The sequence below is a fragment of the Giraffa tippelskirchi genome, chromosome 1, assembly GCF_054371585.1.
Source record: "Giraffa tippelskirchi isolate mGirTip1 chromosome 1, T2T-mGirTip1v1.2.pri, whole genome shotgun sequence".
NCBI lineage: Eukaryota > Metazoa > Chordata > Mammalia > Artiodactyla > Giraffidae > Giraffa > Giraffa tippelskirchi.
In genome coordinates, this window is record NC_137275.1 from 142,253,890 (window position 1) to 142,273,757 (window position 19,868).

Genomic DNA, 19,868 nt, shown 5'->3' on the forward strand with positions numbered 1-19,868 from the left:
GTCTTTACTGTTCTTCATTAATGTAGCCAATTAAGAGTTTTATTAACCCTAAGACTTTCAGATTGAAAAATGCAGGAAAACAACTTTTCTGAGAGGTAGTATTAAAAAAGTGAACATTAAAGTAGCATAAAGAGCTTGGTGGTGGCAAACTACTACAAGAAAGTCTTCTAAAATCCACTACATAAAAGAGGGGGCACAAAGATGCCCTCTGAAGACATACAGAGTCTTAGAAAAATAGCTGATACACACTATGCATTAGATATTCTTCTAAGGGCTTTACTTGGATGACCTTTCTCAATACTCCTTACAGCATTTGAGTTAAGCATTATCATGGCACCCATTTAACAGATGAGTATACTGAGGCACAGAGGCTGAGCAATTTGTCAGTACCACATGACTAGGAAGCAGGGATTTGAGTTCAGTCAGTGTGGTTCCAGAGACTAAGCTTCAAGTCAATCTCTACGTTATACTACTGTTCATTACTTCCTGTCATTAGTCACCAGCATTTTTTCTTTTTTGTGTGAAATTTATTACTGGATATTCATTTGCTTTATGCCAATGTCACTTCTCAAAATATTAAAATACTTCCATGGCAGTTGGTAAACAGGCACTGTCCTGAGATTCCTGAGCACCATTTCATTATTCCAGTCTTCTTGGCCCTACCTTTGGGATATCAGCCTCCCCCTTGCAACACACACACACACACACACACACACACACACACACACACACACACACACACACACACACACACACCACAAGATAAAGCCTTGAGGGACTTCCCTGGTGGTCTAGTGGTTAGACTCTACACTTCCAATGCAGGGCATGCAGGTTTGATACCTGGTTGGAGAACTAAGATCTTGGATGCCATGGGGCATGCCCAGAAAATAAAATAATAATAATAAAGCCTTGAGTGACCGTGTCCTCTGCTCCAAGTCTGTGGCCCCAGTGGTGCTGATGGGATGTTATCCATGTAATTCTGGTTGTTAAATACTGTGAATACAATTGCTAAACAAAATGAAGTCAACCCATGAACCTCAGGCTGCAGATAGTGGAAGGCCGGCAAGGAGAGATGCAGTGGGTTCAGGATTGGGAAGTAATCACAAACCTCCGCCTGACTTCAGGGGGACTGCTGCCTGTGAACAGAACTTGGACTTTGGACTAGATGAATATATAAGTACCTGACATGCTTAAATTAGGCTTTGGCATATAGCTATTGCCCAGAAGATGTGAATGTGCTGGACATTATAGTTATTATGTAAAAGACATCGTAGTACTGTCCACTTTATAGGGTGGTTATAAGCTCTGAGTCAGCTTATAAAAGTAAAGTTATCAGAAATATGCCTGACACATGATAAGCTCAAAATATAAATGGTGGTTTTTACTATTTTGTTATAAGCCAATTCTATTTAAAGTGTGTAATTTATGTGCTGTATTCTTTGAGGATATACCTTCTGTTTTAGACTTTTTTCCTCTTTAAAAATTCTTTCTAGATTGAAACCCTGTGGAATATTTCTATAGAAATAGACATTTTTTGCCTGCCACCTCTGTATAAAGATTTAAATCATAATACAGCTAATATAGCAGTTTATATGATATTTATGCCTTCAGTTTGTAAGGTTGATAAAAACCATTTCCAGCTTAGGAAAAGTCAACCAAAACATCTCATTTGTAAGATTTATCACAAACACGGTTAAATATTTTGTTTTAATACATTCAAGCAATGGAGAATGGGCTCTCATTCTGAGAGAAATTTATCCAAAAAAGAGGAAAAAACAACATTAGCTTAAATTTGTTATCAATTGATTTTGACAAAAAGAAAATGAATGTTCAAGTGGAAAATCAGAATGGGATCCTCAGGGAGAATTTTTATTTTCCTTCTGGAACACCAAAGGGAGGACTTTAAGGAATGGGATGGGGCGATTAGGGCACTCATCCCATGGATACCCACAAATGAGATGAAATCCCACTGAAACTTTAGTTGCCATGGGCAACCAACAGAAACACAGACACTGAGAGAAAGGGTTTTCTGGTTCTAAAATGATGTGTTATTACATATCATCTGAAAATACTGAAGGGAGAATCAGATAGTTGATGCCAGTCCTGCCTCTGCTGTGGGTCAGAGCTGTGACCTTAGGTAACATGGTTTACTTCTCTGCCTCTCAGAACCATTATGTATAATGTCTGTTGGTTCGACTTGGTGCTTTTTAATCTCCATTTTAAGCTCTTCTAAATTTAAGCTTCGAATAAGCAAAGGTAGGAGGTGTTTAAAGCATTTCTGACATTGCATGCGCTGGCTTCATGATGAGCAGATGGTTTAACTCAATTAACTCATATTTATTAAACACTTATTATGTGTGACATAGAAATACAAAGATATAGATGTAAAAGGCAATATAGATGTGAAATGAAAAGAGAAATTGTGTTTTCCCCAGAAGCTCCCATTCTAATAGAAGGCAGAGTAGTGTAAATATTAATAATCTACAGCATGTGGTAGTAAACACAACAAAAGATATTGCTACTCGTGGAATCAGATGAGTCAGAGTCAGAGATCCTTCTGGGTCCTCTCTGAGTGGAGTTTTAAGGAAAACTGTTGAGAACTGGGACCATCTACAGTCAATAAAATTCATGAGTGAATCAACAACCTAGTCGTCTTTCTCAGTTGATGGTCTCATGTATGATTGGCTTCCCTGGTGGGTCAGACGGTAGAGCCTACCTGCAGTGTGGGAGGCCCAGGTTCGATCCCTGGGTTGGGAAGATCCCCTGGAGAAGGAAATGGCACCCCACTCCAGTATTCTTGCCTGGAAAATCCCATGGATGGAGGAGCCTGGTAGGTTACTGTCCATGGGGTCACAAAGAGTCGGACACAACTGAGCGACTTCATTTCTTCATTTATATGATTGTGTGAAGTGGCCCCTATGGAAAAGAGGGAATTGTTTGGGTGGGTATTGGACATTTAAGTATTGTTGGTACTTAAGTAGTTGAGAGGCCTCTCTGGGCATTTCTTGCAGGGTTCTCTTTAAAACGTTTTATAAACAACAGGACGAATCTCCTACTGTCTCTATAGCTCTGCCTATACAGCACTTGGTTCCTTCTGCTCCCACCAGGGAGGAAAAGAACTGACCTAAAGCTATTTTCAGCAAGTGGCACCTCTTAGACATCTGAGTTACCAAGCAAGCCAGAGCATACATTTCAAAAGACCACAGTCAGGGCAGCAAACAATTCTTATGTGGTATTCTTAAAGAGCCAAAATTGCTTCCAAAACTACACCAATGTCATTTTAAATTTCCAAGGGTGATGTTTATTCCACACCAGAAAGCTAATCCCCTCAGAGCAAGCAGCCAGCCTCTTCAACCCAAACTCTGGCCATTGGCTTTGGTCTCAAGTAATTAAAAACAACAGATTGCTTAAAAGATGGATTTTCCTTTCAACAGTTGCTTCCCCTAACCTGACAGAAAATTGGAACACCAGGAGGATATAGTATAATCTGTCTCCTCTTACGTAGGAGATATTTAGCAATAATAACTGTGACTACCACATTTGGAGGCCTATTCTGAGATGGGCTCTTCTATCACAGACACTAGCTAGCCAGATCCTCTTGATTATCTGCAATGGCAGGTGTGTACTATTTCCCAGGAGCCTGAGGCTCAGAGATGTTAATTGATCTAATGACAGTAATATGGTAGTTAAACATTACAGTATGTATCTAGCCAGTGTTTATCCTAAATGCTGGTGGAGTGTTTAGGTTTCTTAAAGTGATAGCCACAAGAATGGGGGCAGGGAATTCAAGTTCCTTAGCCAAAGACCCTCTCTCTCCTCTGCACACGACTCTCCTGAGATCCAGTTACTCCACAGAGATATAGGTCAAGTGAGATAAATGCAATTTAAACTATGAACACTATATCAGTTCTTCTTTTATATTACATATTCTGCAGTGGCAGCAATAAAAATGTAAGCATTTCATCAGTCTCAAATATTCCACTGTTTTCAAATATATATATATATATATATATATAATTTTACTTAGCCTATTGCTTGAAATTGCATCACTTGATCTTGTCAGATGTCTTTTCCCAAGAATACCTATAAAACTCTTTTGTTTGTTGTCTTATACATGTATTTAAATATATTTTGCCTTTTCTGTAATGTGTATTAGGAGGTTTATAATGGGTATATGAAATGTCATCAAGTGTTATAAGTTAAAAGTGGAATAAAGGAAATAAAATCAGGGGCAAAGATTAGACAGAAATAGAATAAAAAGTGCATTTCATGGTGACTCACACATACAGTGGAGTAGGGGATACAGTAGGGACACAATCTGTCAGCAGCTAAGTGAAGATAATGTGATCAGTTATATAGTTCAGAGTCCATAAGATAAAAACTGACTGCTCAGAAGAATAATATTTGTTCTCGGTAGTGAGATCAGTTGGGAATTTCTCCCAGAAGTCATCATAAAAAGGATAACACGTGATTTGGAAATAAATTTCTGATGCAGAAAATACATTTCTGATGACAACTTTAGAATCAGAAGCTTTTTCTTATAAAGACCCCCTAATATAAATCGATGCACTCCTATTGAAGTTCAGCTTACTGAAAAGATTGCTTCAGAGATCTTCAAACTAGTTACAATTTTCTTGAGCAAAAGAAAAGTCCAAAAAATTAAGGATGGACCATTCTGATCCTTCTTTGATAATGAAGACTCACTCCAGCTTTTAGCTGAGCTCAAGTCCAAAAGCTTTCAGGCATCATGCAAGGGTTTGTTTAAAATTACTTGTTGGTTGACATGGCTATTCAGCTCAGTTCAGTTGCTCAGTCATGTCCAACTCTTTGCTACCCCATGGACTGCAGCCAGGCTTCCCTGTCCATCACCAACTCCCAGAACTTGCTCAAACTCATGTCCATCAAGTCGGTGATGCCATCCAATCATCTCATTCTCTGTCGACCCCTTCTCCTTCTGCCTTCAATCTTTCGCAGCATCAGGGTCTTTTCAAATGAGTCAGTTCTTCGCATCAGGTGGCCAAAGGATTGGAGTTTCAGCTTCAGCATCAGCTCTTCCAATGAATATTCAGGACTGATCTCCTTTAGGATGGACTGATTGGATCTCCTTGCAGTCCAAGGGACTCTCAAGAGTCTTCTCCAACACCACAGTTCTAATGCATCAGTTCTTTGGCGCTCAGCTTTCTTTATAGTCCAACTCTCACATCTATACATGACTATTGGAAAAACCACAGCTTTGACTAGATGGACCTTTGTTGGCAAAGTAATGTCTCTGCTTTTTAATATGCTGTCTAGGTTGGTCATAGCTTTTCTTACAAGGAGCAAGTGTCTTTTAATTTCATGGCTGCAGTCATCATCTGCAGTGATTTTGGAGCCCAAGAAAATCAAGTCTGCCACTGTTTCCATTGTTTCCCCATTTATTTGCTATGAAGTGATGGGACCGGATGCCATGATCTTAGTTTACTGAATGTTGAGATTTAAGCCAACTTTTTCACTCTCTTCTTTCACTTTCATCAAGAGGCTCTTTAGTTTTTCTTCGCTTTCTGCCACGAGGGTGGTGTCATTTGCATATCTGAGGTTATTAATATTTCTCCTGGCAATCTTGATTCCAGCTTGTGCTTCTTCCAGCCCAGCATTTTGCATGATGTATTCTGCATATAAGTTAAATAAGCATGGTGACAGTATACAGCCTTGATGTACTCCTTTCCTGATTTGGAACCAGTCTGTTGTTCCATGTCTAGTTCTAAGTGTTGCTTCTTGACCTGCATACAGATTTCTCAGGAGGCAGGTCAAGTGGTCTGGTATTCCCGTCTATTGAAGAATTTTCCACAGTTTGTTGTGATTACACAGTTAAAGGCTTTGGTGTAGTCAATAAAGCAGAAGTAGAAGTAGACATGGTTATTAGAAAGATGGTTTTTAATACAGGTAAAATGATCCATCACTGTATATTCATAGAACATTATTATACTTAATGTTGGTTAAATATAACATATTGGAAATGGGCACTCCCAGCTGCATTGTAGAGACAGGGTAGATATTGAGATTATAGTGTCTCTTATCCTATAATCTGTTTATGACTCTGGGTTGGTCCTCGCAAACCACAGTTCTTCCCCAGCTCTGTCAACACGGAGCACAGGATGGAGGTGGAAAGCTGGAGCGGGAAGGGACTTGCTCCTTCCTGTGTGTTTGCTGCCTGTCAGAACGGATTCTTTACTTAGCAGCAGCAGCTGCTTCCATAGAAGTTGGTTCCAGTTTGCAATTTTCTCATCTTGCCAGACGCAGATTTCACCCCATCAGAGGTCAGAGGTATCACACCAGACACACTCAATACCTTCTCCTCAGAGGTTTGGCTCTTAAAAGGCCCTTCCTCTTAACTGCTAACTTCTAATAATCCCAACCTGTTCCTCAGCCTTAGTGGTAGAAGCTGCTTCCTGTAATCACTACCTTTGAAATAGCCTAGTGTTCCTTTTTGGTCTTTTCAGTTCTCAAAATCTGATTAATAATATTTTATTGGTCTGATTTCTATTTCCAGGACGCTGACTGGCACTGGTAAATAAAGATGACTTCAGAGGATCCTCCAAATTCCATTAACTGAGAAGTTTATGTTCCCTTAAAGTAAATGTATAGTTTAATTCATTAAGTTCCTGCTTTCTTAGAGGCGCCAGCAAAGGCATTATATAGAAAGCAACTTGTCTTTGGCCATCTCAGTGGCAGTAATTGGTATGATCAAGGTTATAATACCCAGCAGGTATGCACCAGGTTGATCAGTGCCCATTTTGTACTGTTAGATATTTTAGGTAAGTTGGGTATTCATGATTAAATTTCATTTTATTTCTTAACTACAAAAGATAAATGTGTTCTTTGTAGAAAATTGGAGGGAAAATGAACAGCAAAATACACAAAATTTTAACTCTTTATAATCCCACCAAGCCAGTTTATATTTTATTATTATATTATTATTTTATGTGTATATATATATATATATGGTTTGTATTCCACACATTTTTAGAAGATGCCTTTTCATTCAATCAAATATTTGTTCAATCTTTTTGAGATTCTCAATTTATTGTTTCTTTTTAGATAAAAGATGATGTAAAATTATGTTCATCAAAAAACCCCTCAAGCCTAATCTTGAATATTTAGTAGTAATAATTTTTATTCACTTTTGATTCAGAGGTCTTTTGAAGAACAAGGAGAAAGGTAAATATTTGAGATGGGGATGGTAAGTAGACTCCATCACATGTGCCCACAGCACTGGCTGCATAGACCCCTGCAATGACGGGACATCAAGGGTGCTCTCAGTGGGACAAAGTGCTGACATCTATTAGCAAAGTCTTCAGTAGGGGTGGTGGCATATGAGCTACATCACTGCTAGCCATTCTGTAGGCATGTCACTGGATCTTTGAAAATAGATTCTCTTTCATTTATGAATTGTATTCTGTTCAAGGGAAGATTTTATTCATGCATCTAATAATAAACATACCAAGATGGTGTGTTTTGGTTATCTATTGCTATATAAATCACCTCAAATCTTAATAGTGTAAAACAACACCAGTTTTCTTATGCTCATTGTTCTGTTCGTCAGACATACAGAGAGGGCACAGAATGAACAGCTTACCTCTGCTCTGACATCTGGGGCCTCAGCTGGAGAGGCTGGAATTCTTCACTAAGTCTACTGTGTCCAGGGTCTTGGTTTATACTGTAATCTGGACTCTTCAGTTCTTTTCTACATGGTATCTGCCAGGGTCAATGTATAAGATGCCTCCTTTACTCACACGTCTGGCTCCTGGGCCAAGATACCAGAAACAGAGGGGCACTGGCTGTACATCAATCTCTCAGTCTCCCCGCTATCTCTTCTCCGCTCCTTCCTTCCCTCCATGTGGTTAGTTTGGGCTTCCTTACAACATGGCAGTCCCAGGGTGCTGTGTGTTAGTTGCTCAGTTGTGTCCAACTCTTTGTGTCCCCATGGACTGCAGCCTGCCAAGATCCTCTGTCCATGGGAATTCTCCAGGCAAGGATGCTGGAGTGGGTTGCCATGCCCTCCTCCAGGGGATCTTCCCAACCCAGGGATCAAACACAAGTAGTCAGACTTCTTTCATAGTGACTGGCTTCCCCTAAACAAGCATTCCAAGAGTACCCAGTGGACACCTTAATGCTTCTTATGACCTAGCCTCAAAATTCATGCAGCATTATTTCTGTCACATTCTATAGGTTACACAGGACCAATCCAAACTGGGGGGAAAACAACACTAAGTTGGGGACCATTGCTGAGGAATAGTTAACAATGTAGTACTTTGCAGAGTAGTAGCCTCTTTCACTTGCATTATCTTGACTGATACTGTATCTTTAAGATGGAAGTTTGAGGATGCTCATCATTGGAAGCAAATGAAAAGAGGGATCCCATAGTTTTCCAGGCTAAATGATCATTTACTGCTGGTAACTCCATGCTTGGGAGTATCTCTTCTCTGAGAATATGTGTCATACTTGGAAGTCTAAGTCATAGAATATTAGGGACAGACGGTATTGGAGAAAAAACTCAGTGAAGAGAGAGTACAATTAATTACCAAATATGCTGCTGCTGCTAAGTTGCGTCAGTCGTGTCCGACTCTGTGTGACCCCCATAGACGGCAGCCCACCAGGCTCCTCCATCCCTGGGATTCTCCAGGCAAGAATACTGGAGTGGGCTGCCATTTCCTCCTCCAGTGCATGAAAGTGAAAAGTGAAAGTGAAGTCGCTCAGTCGTGTCCGACTCTTCGCAACCCCATGGGCTGCAGCCTACCAGGCTCCTCCATCCATGGAGTTTCCCAGACAAGAGTACTGGAGTGGGGTACCATTACCAAATATAGTATGAAAGAATACCAGTTTTGAGAGGAAGATGTGGTGCATTTGTTTTGTTTCTTAATTTTAATTTTTTCTTATTACAAAATATTGGCTATATTCTTGGTGTTGTACAATACATCCTTGTAGCCTGTCTTACATCCAAAGTTTGTACCTCCCACTCCCCGACCACCATATGTCCTCCCCGCTACCCTCTTCCCACTGGTAACTACTAGTTTGTTCTCTATATCTGTGAATCTGCTTCTTTTCTCTATCCTCACTAGTTCATTGTATTTTTTAGATTCCACATATAAATGATATTGCACAGTGTTTGTCTTCCTCTATCTGACTTATTTCACTTAGCATAATGTCTTCCAAGTCCGTCCATGTTACTGAAAATGGCAAAATTTCATCCTTTTAAAATAATTTTAAATCAACTTTTACTGGAATATTACTGCTTTACAATGTTGTGTTAGTTTCTGCTGTACAGCAAAGTGAATCAAATGTACATATATATTTATCCCCTCTTTTTTGGATTTCCTTCCCATTTAGGTCACCTCAGAACACTGAGCAGAGGTCCCTGTGTTATACAGTAGGTTCTATTTAGTTATCCATTTTATACATGGTAGTATATATATGTCAATCCTAACCTTCCAATTCATCCCACCCTTCTTCCCCTCTTGGTGTCCATATATTTGTTCTCTATGTCTGTGTATTTCTGCTTTGCAAATAATTTCATCTGTATCATTTTTCTAGATTCCACATATAAGCAATATTATATGATATTTGTTTTTATTTTTCTGACTAACTTCACTCTGTGTGACAAACTCTGTGTCCCTCTACATCTCTGCAAATGATACAATTTCGTTCCTTTTTATGGCTGAGTAATATTCCACTGTATATGTTCCACATCTTCTTTATCCATTCCTCTACTGATGGACATTTAGGTTGCTTCTATGTCCTGGCTATTGTAAATAATGCTACAATGAGCATTGAGGTGCATATTTCTTTTTGAATTATGGTTTTCTCCGGTTATATGCCCAGGAGTGGGGTAGCTGGGTCATATGGTAGTTATATTTTTAAATTCTTAAGGAAGCTCCATACTGTCCTCCATAGTGGCTGTATTAATTTACATTCCCACCAACAGTGTAAAAAAGTTCACTTCTCTCTGCACCTTTTCTAGCATATACTGATGACCATTCTGACTAGTGTGAGACATCTCATTGTACTTTTGATTAGCATTTCTCTGATAATTAGTGATGCTGAGTATATTTTTGTGTGTTTGTTGGTCATCTGTGTATCTGCTTTGGAGAAATGTCTATTTAGGTCTTCCACCCATTTTTTGATTTGGCTTTTTAATTTTTTATATATACATATCACATCTTCTTTATCCATTCATGTGTTGATGAACACTTAGGTTTCTTCTATATCTTGGCAAGTATAAATAATGCTGCTATGACATTGGGGTGCATGTACCCTTTGGAATTAGTGTTTTTTTTTTTCTGATATATACCCAGGGGTGGAATTGCTGGGCCATATGGTAGTTCTATTTTTAGTATTTTTGAGAAACCTCCATACTGTTTTCCACAGTGGCTGTACCAATTTATCTTCTCATCAACAGTGTATGAGGGTTCCCCTTTCTTCATATCTCAAGAAGTGGTGCATTTGGGGCTGAATCTGTGAAGACTGCTCATAGTAGGAACTTTTTTTATAAAATTCATACGTGAGACAAGGAGAAGAGACATTAAAGAAAATATACCAAAAAAAAGAAAAAGACCAATGTACCAGAGGGGGCATTTAGAAAAGGCTTAATTATTTCCATTTTATCAATGAAAACTGGAGGCACCTTCAGTGACTTGCCCTAAAATACATAACTAGTTGAGTGGCAGAACCAGGATGAAAGCTCAGGTTATATATGTAGAAAGCAGCACCCTTCTTTTTTTTTTTTTGGCAGTATCATGAGATTTCCTAAGTCAAACATCATATACTGTGCCAGTTAAAGTTCTTGGTTGTAAACACAAAAATTTGCTTTGGTTAGTGTATACAGTAAAGAGATTCATCGGAAGGCTGTCAGGTAGCTTACTGAATGGATAGGAAAGCTGGAGAATCCATTTCAGAAAATATTAATTGAGATAGTCATGGTCAGGCCAAACACAGAGACCTATTAGGGTGCTGCATTGACACTTGTGGCCTCTGTACCCTTGTAGTAGCATTGGCTGTTGCCACTGCTCTTCTACTAACGTTACTGATCACAGCTTAAGTGAATATCTGAAAGTCTTTGTGTCATTCTTCAAGTCCCAGGTAGGAACCTCAGTCACATCCTCAAGTCACCAGGTGGTTGTTTAGAAAAGAAACATCTAGGCCTGTATACCTCCTTCTCACCAAAGCACATACATTTGGGGGAAGGGGGGTGGAAGGTTCCAAAATGAAATGAGGTTATGATTGTTGGCCAGCCAGAAATAACAGCAAATGTCTGCTGTATGCATTTGTACCAGTAGTGATCTCATTTTCCTACTCTATGTGAAGTTCCAGGTGGAACATGCCATTCTTATTGGAAACATGTAATGGTTTGAGAAAGAATGCCAGGGAGGTGAAAGTGAGGAATGCCCAGCCAGATCCAGGATATTAGCTAGTGCAGTTCATACTCTGAGGCTTATTCTCTACCCTCTGCAGCTGGTAAAGAAAGGGAAAGAGGAGGGAAACACTGGCTGAAACCTGGGGCTTGTCCCTATGCTTATGTTAGCAATACCTGTGGCTACCTGTCTGTCTGTCTAAAGCAGTCAGAAAAGATGATGATGTGAAAGCTGTTATTACATCAGTTGTCTCTGAGGCCAAGATTACAACAGAATGGTCTGAGTAAGCACCGCATTTTTCAGAGTGACATGCAAGAAAGGCTTTCAATGAATTCCCCACAGGACATCCTTAGCAGAGTTCATGAGAGTCTGATGTATGCCATGTAGCAAGTGATCCTCTGTAGACTACAAGAGAAAGCTCAGAATGGGATAAGGGCAGAGAGCAGGACAATAGCTTCAGTAGCTTTGGGATTTAATCAGAAGAAGGGAATAAGTAATATTGATTTTCTTTATAAAACAACAGGAAAATTCAAGAAGGGAATCTATAAAAAGGGAATTCCAGGCTCCAGAGTCAGTTGAGAGGAGAATTACTTAGAAGTGATCATGAGTGAATTTGGCTAAAATAGAGATAAAAACAAACACAAATACTGAGTCAAGGTTTGTTAGCAGAGGAGAGTTAGACTTGGCATTGAACTAAAGGGATATGATGCAAAGAGCAGAGTGAATGACTAGGTCCATTGCCAGAGGAGGAGAAAGACTAGGATGAGGAGCAAGTTATAGAATAAATATGAGAGGGTGAATAGGAAAATAAATTCTGCAACATTGTGTAAGATCACTTAGCACATCCAGTCTGGGTGGGATCAAGTTCTTAAAAGGCAAAAAGAGGCTGATACCATATTTTATATGGATTGTCACACACCAGCCAAATGCTCCTCCTTATTTTATAGATGAGCAAATTAAGACTGAGAGAAGTTAAATCATTTACACCAAAAAACCATATTTAGCAGTGGGCTAGCTAGGACTTAAAGATAAGTCTTAAGTCCAAGCTCTTTTCACTTTACAGTGATGACCCTTGCATTCAGAAAATTTAAGTTCAGAAGTTATCTGCTCTTGCATTTATTTCCAACCTTAGCATTAAGTAGAAGAGAGAAGCTACCATGAAATTCTTAGAAAATTTCAAAGGAAATGAAGAGAAGTAAAATGAGAGATGACTCCTTGCAGTTCCCCTTTCCTCCACATACATGTGATCTATTCAGATTTTAAGACTTTTTTTTTTTTTATTCAACTAATGCTGATTTGAGAGAGAGAGATGGCTGTCCTCCAGAGATTAAGGCTCCTTTTCCTGGTGAAGGGTTGTGTCTGGCACAGGCTGCTCAACAAGGGACTACTAGTTCTAGCCCCCCTTTATCTATAGAGCCATGTAACTTGTTAATTCCAGGCCAAGGCTGTAAAGAAGAAGGTACTCCTTCTTCACCATTCCTCTTTTCCTCTCTTTTGACTAGCACCAGGAATGACCTTGGAAGCCACTTTATTAAAAACACAGAGCTTCTGTCAACCTGGCTCCTGAAAAACTACTACTACCTCCTCCCTCTTCCTCTCTTCAAACATGAAGATCAGTATTTAACTATTGTGCTGTGTTCTTAGTCACTCAGTCGTGTCTGGCTCTTTGAGACCCCAAGGACTGTAGCCCACCAGGCTCCTCTGTCCATGGGGATTCTCCAGGCAAGAGTACTGGAGTGGGTTGCCATGGGGATCTTCTCGACCCAGGGATCGAACCCAAGTCTCCTGCATTGCAGGCTGATTCTTTACTGACTGAGCTACCAGGGAACAATTACTTCAGTAAAAAAATAAAGTTTTTTGTTAAATCATTATAATTGGGGGTTTATTTGTTTTAGCAACTGGTATTACCTAACTAATACAATTAATTAAAATTTCTAGGCACTTTAATGTTCTTTTTTCTCTTTCTTATTTCTATTTTGATGCTTTATGTTAAAATTTGCTTAATTATTTTAACTCATTTTGTGAATCAGTTTCTGCAGTTCATGGCTCTGCCATTTTCATGGCAGATTTAGTCTACTTGTTACTCACTGAGCAAGTATTTAATAACCATATATCCTGTGCTATATGTTAAATGACACATGGGACTATGAGTAAAAAACTATAAAATATCCTTTTAGAAGTGACTAATACAGTGATGTTAACTACAAGAATTATAAGGCAACATTGCTTATACTAGCAAAAGAAAGGAAAATATATAAATGTTCAAGAATAGAAAAATAGATAATTAAGTCTATAGTATATCTGTCAATAAAGCACTAAGAATTATTTTTAAGGGAAACTGAGTTTGAACTCCATTCAGTAGGCAATTTGAGATCATTGAAATTTTTTGAGATAATAAGTGAAATGATCAAATTATACCTTAGCAAAAATAATCAGCCAGTAGAATGTAGGGTCAATTAAATTAGTATGAGAATTGTGGATGAGATTACCTGTTGCCCTCAGTATTTGTTCTCCCCTTTTTTTTATGATTAATAGTAAGAGAACTCTGAAGTATTAGCTGATCAAATAGCAGCCAAGCTAAAGTCAATATTTCCCAATAGGTGTGTCCATGTAACTAAGTTCTGGTCAGGGGTTGCTTTAAAGAGGAGATAAGGCTGGGGTGTCACACCTATCTTTCTCATGTACCTCCCAATTAAGACATCTTAGCCAGATGGTGAGAGCCAACCCACTGGCAGGGTAAGTTGCCTTCATATCCAAGTCTATTATGTTAAGTTGAGAAAGACAGAATAGAATAAGCAGAACACAGAAGCCAATGATGGCCAGATTTTAAGCACAAAATTTGCACATGAGCTGCAACTAAACTGCATGCTCTTGACACAGAGGTTCCTTTTCTCTTTCTGGACGCTCTTGATCTTCCCTCTGTGCATTACAATATGCTGCAGGCATTCTCTTGTGGACAGGATCTCTTTTTAAAGGATCACACAGCCAGATCCTACTGAGGTTTGTTAGAAATTAAGAGCCCCAGTGTTAGGAAGTTGAAGTCCCTGTAAAGAAACCCTCTCACAAATTCTCTCTAGCTCTGCTCTCTGTCAGCTCTTTTATAGCCTTATGTGAATGAGGTAGTTCAAAAGTTGTATCAATATAGTCATGATACTCCACTTCTCAACTAACAATAAGATACATCATCTATTATCTCACCTTAATGGAAGCTGACACAGGGCAAGTTGCACTCTAACACGCAGCCCCACAAATAACAGAAAACCACAAGCTAGAGAAAGCAAACAAAGAAATCAAGAAATTTTCTTAAAAGGGTATAAGAGTAAGTTTGGGAGTTTACCTTTCTCTGCAATTTTCTGGAAGAGTTAGAGTAGGATAGGTGTTAGCTCTTCTCTAAATTTTTGGTAGAATTCACCCGTGAAGCCATCTGGTCCTGTACTTTTGTTTGTTGGAAGATTTTTGATTACAGTTTCAATTTCCATGCTTGTGATGGGTCTGTTAAGATTTTCAACTTCTTCCTGGTTCAGTTTTGGAAGGTTATAGTTTTCTAAGGTTTGTCTATTTCTTCCAAGTTGTCTGTTTTATTGGCATATAGTTGCTGATAGTAGTCTCTTATGAGCCTTTGTATTTCTGTGTTGTCTGTTGTGATTTCTCCATTTTCATTTCTAATTTTATTGATTTGATTCTTCTCCCTTTTTTTCTTGATGAGTCTGGCTAATGGTTTGTCCATTTGATTTATCTTCTCAAAGAACCAGCTTTTATTTTTGTTGATATTTGCTGTAGGCTCCTTTGTTCTATGAGGCCACCATCACCCTAATACCAAAACCGGACAAAGATGCCACAAAAAAAGGAAAACTACAGGCTGATATCACTGATGAACAGAGATGCAAAAATCCTCAACAAAATTCTAGCAAACAGAATCCAACAACATATTAAAAACATCATACATCATGACCAAGTGGGCTTTATCCCAGGGATGCAATGATTCTTCAATATTCACAAATCAATCAATGTGATGCACCACACTAACAAATTGAAAGATAAAAACTATATGCTTATCTCAATAAATGCAGAGAAAGCCTTTGAAAAAATTCAACATGCATTTATGATAAAAACTCTCCAGAAAGCAGGCATAGAAGGAACATTCCTCAACATAATAAAAGACATCTATGATAAACCCACAGCAAACATTATCCTCAATGGCAAAAAATTGAAAGCATCTCCCCTAAAGTCAGGAACAAGACAAGGGTGCCCACTCTCACCACTACTATTCAACATAGTTTTGGAAGTTTTAGCCACAGCAGTCAGAGAAGAAAAAAGAAATAAAAGGAATCCAGATTGGAAAAGAAGTAAAACTCTCACTATTTACAGATGACATGATACTCTACATAGAAAACCCTAAAGAAATCACCAGAAAATTACTAGAGCTAATCAATGAATATAGTAAAGTTTCAGGATATAAAATTAATACACAGAAATCCCTTGCATTCCTATACACTAACAATGGGAAAAAAGAAAGATAAATTAAGGAAACAATCCCAGTCACCATTCCAATGAAAAGAATAAAATACTTAGGTATAAATTTACCTAAAGAAACAAAAGACCTATATATAGAAAACTATAAAACACTGATGAAAGAAATCAAAGGTGACACAAATAGATGGAGAAATATACCATGTTCATGGATCAGAAGAATCAATATAGTGAAAATTAGTACACTACCCAAAGCAATATATAGATTCAATTCAATCCCTATCAAGCTACCAATGGTATTTTTCACAGAACTAGAACAAATAATTTCACAATTTGCATGGAAACACAAAAAACCTAGACTAGACCAAGCAATCTTGAGAAAGAAAAATGGAACTGGAGGAATCAATCTGCCTGATTTCAGACTATACTACAAAGCTACAGTCATCAAGACAGTATGGTATTGGCACAAAGACAGAAATATAGATCAATGGAACAAAATAGAAAGCCCAGAGATGAATCCATGAACCTATGGACACCTTATATTTGACAAAAGTGGCAAAAATATTCAATGGATAAAAGACAATCTCTTTAACAAGTGTAGCTGGGAAAGCTGGTCAACCACCTATAAAAGAATGAAACTAGAACACTTTCCAACACCATATACAAAAATAAACTCAAAATAGATTAAAGATCTAAATCTAAGACCAGAAACTATAAAACTTCTAGAGGAAAACATCAGCAGAACACTCTCTGACATAAATTACAGCAAGATCCTCTATGACCTACCTTCCAGAGTAGTGGAAATAAAAGCAAAACTAAACAAATGGGACTTAATTAAACTTAAAAGCTTTTGCACAATGAAGGAAACTATAAGCAAGGTGAAAAGGCAGCCCTCAGAATGGGAGAAAATAATAGCAAATGAAACAACTGACAAAGAATTAATCTCCAAAATATACAAGCAGCTCATGCAACTCAATACCAGAAAAATAAATGACCCAATCAAAAAATGGGCCAAAGAACAAAACAGACATTTCTCCAAAGAAGACATACAGATGGCTAACTGTATGTTAGCCATGTTAACACATGAAAAGATGCTCCACATCACTCATTATCAGAGAAATGCAAATCAAAACCACAATTAGGTACCATCTCACACTGGTCAGAATGGCTGCCATCAAAAAGTCTATAAACAATAAATGCTGGAGAGGGTGTGGAGAAAAGGGAACCCTCTTACACTGTTGGTGGGAATGCGAACAAATACAGCCTTTATGGAGAACAGTGTGGAGATTCTTTAAAAAACTGGAAATAGAACTGCCATATGACCCAGCAATCCCACTGCTTGGCATACACACTGAGGAAACCAGAATTGAAAGAGACACATGTACCCCAGTGTTTACTGCAGCACTGTTTACAATAGCTAGGACATGGAAGCAACCTAGACATCCATCGGCAGATGAATGGATAAGAATGCTATGGTACATATACACAATGGAATATTACTCAACTATTAAAAAGAACACATTTGAGTCAGTTCTAATGAGGTGGATGAAACAGAGCCTATTACACAGAATGAAGTAAGTCAGAAAGAAAAACATCAATACAGTATATTAACATATATATATGGGATTTAGAAAGATGGTACAATGACCCTATATGCAAGACAGCAAAAGAGTCATAGACATAAAGAACAGACTTTTGGACTCTGTGGGAGAAGGCAAGGGTGGGATGATTTGAGAGAAAAACATTGAAACATGTATATTACCATATGTGAAATGACCAGTCCAAGTTCGATGCATGAAACGGAGACTCAAAGCCGATGCACTGGGACAACCCAGGGGATGTGACAGAGAGGGAGGTGAAAGGGGGTTTGTGACAGGGGACACATGTACACCCATGGCTGATTCATGTCAATGTATGGCAAAAACCACCACGATATTGTAAAGTAATTAGCCTCCAGATAAAATAAATTAATCAATTTTTAAAAAGAAAAAAAAAAAAGGATATAAGAATAAAAAAGGGTGTGCTACAGGTCTCATGATCAGGACTACATCCGGACTTCGAGAATAGAAAGAAACCTGGCTAGGAGAAGTCAGGAACCCTGGATGTGGCTCTGGATTCTGACTTGCTGGCTCTTCCTGTTCTCAGAATGACATCATTCTTTTCTCTCAGCATCTTATTCTTCTGCTATTCACTCCACTTGGTTGAAGGTAGATGTCTCAGAATGCTCTAGTTTTTATATATCCTCTTTTTGAGAAATTAATCTAAGGTGAGTTAGAATTTCTCAGTCCTAATTCCAGATTCCTAAAAGATAGAATGCTAATGGCCTAGCTTTGATCAGGTGTCCAACCAATTATGGACAAGGGGGCAGGAGATAAACATAGCTTCCTGGAACCCATCCTGTGAGTGAGGGATTGAAGCTTGTGGGTCATTTGAAGGTGGATAGATACCCCCCAAAGTACCTTTTTCATAGAATGACAATAGATTGTTGGAAACTGAGAAATATTGTAGAGATAGAATCAGTAGGGTTTGGAAAAGCCAATTGAACATAAAGCGAGAAAAGAAGGAGTCAAAGATGCTGACAGTAGAGTCAGAGTGACTCTGGAGAATAAAATATTGATTTGAACAGGCAACAAAAGTAAAAGATAATGGTTCTGTTTGGATATATTGAGTTTAATGTTCTGATATGATATCTGAATGGCAGTTGGCAAAATGAGCTAGAATTCAGAAGAGAGGTAAGAGTTGGAGATATTAATTTTTTAATTTAACTGGGTAATTGATTCTGAGTACTTTTTAAGTGGCAAGAACTGTTTCAGGCCTTGCAACTATAGCAATGAACAAGGCAGACAAGTTGTCTTAACTCAGGAAATTGTATCCCTCATGGTTTCATTAATAGAAGTTAATGGAGTTAAGAAACTCCATAAACCTCTTAAAATAATTGAAAAAATTTCATATGTGCTATGGACTCAATGTTTGTATCCTCCCAAAATTCATATGTTGAAATCCTAACCCCCCTCAATGTGGTTGTATTAGGAGGTGAGATTTTGGAGATGACTAGGTGTTGAGGGTAGAGCCCTTCTTGATGGAGTTAGTGCTCTTATAAAAGAGACCCTAGGGAGCTGCCTTGCCTCTTCTGCCATGTGAGGACACAGTAAGCAGATAGTGGTCTATGAGCCATAAAGTAGGTCCACATCAGGCAGAATTTGCCAACATTTTGATGTTGGACTTCCTAGTCTCCAGAGCTGTGAGAACAAGTGTTTGTTGCTCAAGTCACTTAGTCTATGTTTTTGTTTTCTTTTTAATTATAACAGCCTGAATGACTAAGACAATGTGTTATATACTTGAGTGTATTTTTCTAGGGGAAAAAGTCCCTACCTTCAGCAAATCTCACAAGGATACATGTTCTCAAAGAAGTGAAGAACTACAGGCACAAAACTATGTTAGGCAGTGAAAGAAAATATATAGAAAGAACTGAAGCTATTCACTGATAATGTCTTGATTAATATTATTGTTGACATTGTGGGAGAATGAAAAGAAATTAGAAAAGCAGCAGACAAAGACAATCTAACAATAAAATTTTCAAACATTACCCAATTTTCCTTCTTGCCAATTCCTTTTCATGTATCATTGACTGTAAACTCTGAGGCTGAGGCTTAATGTGTTAAGGAAACAAACAATAATGTTGGGAGGAGGAAATCTCACAACAAAAAAGATCATTCTTTTGAGCTCCAAAAGAGGACCTTGAATGTCAGTGATAGAGACACGAACTTTGAAAAAGAAAGCTTTTTTTTTTTTTTAAGCCCCACCCCCAAGCCCCACCCCCATGCCCAACATACATCTAAAAGTCTGGTGAATTCAGAGTACTCTCTTCTTTAGACTATAGAATCGATAAGAATTTATGATCATTCAAGAGCAGATTTTGTACCATAGAGAGAGAAGTAGGATCCTTTCTGTACTGAGGGAAGGAGAAGCCAGCAGAGAAACAGGAAAAAAAAAGGTCAAGGGAGTTCAGAT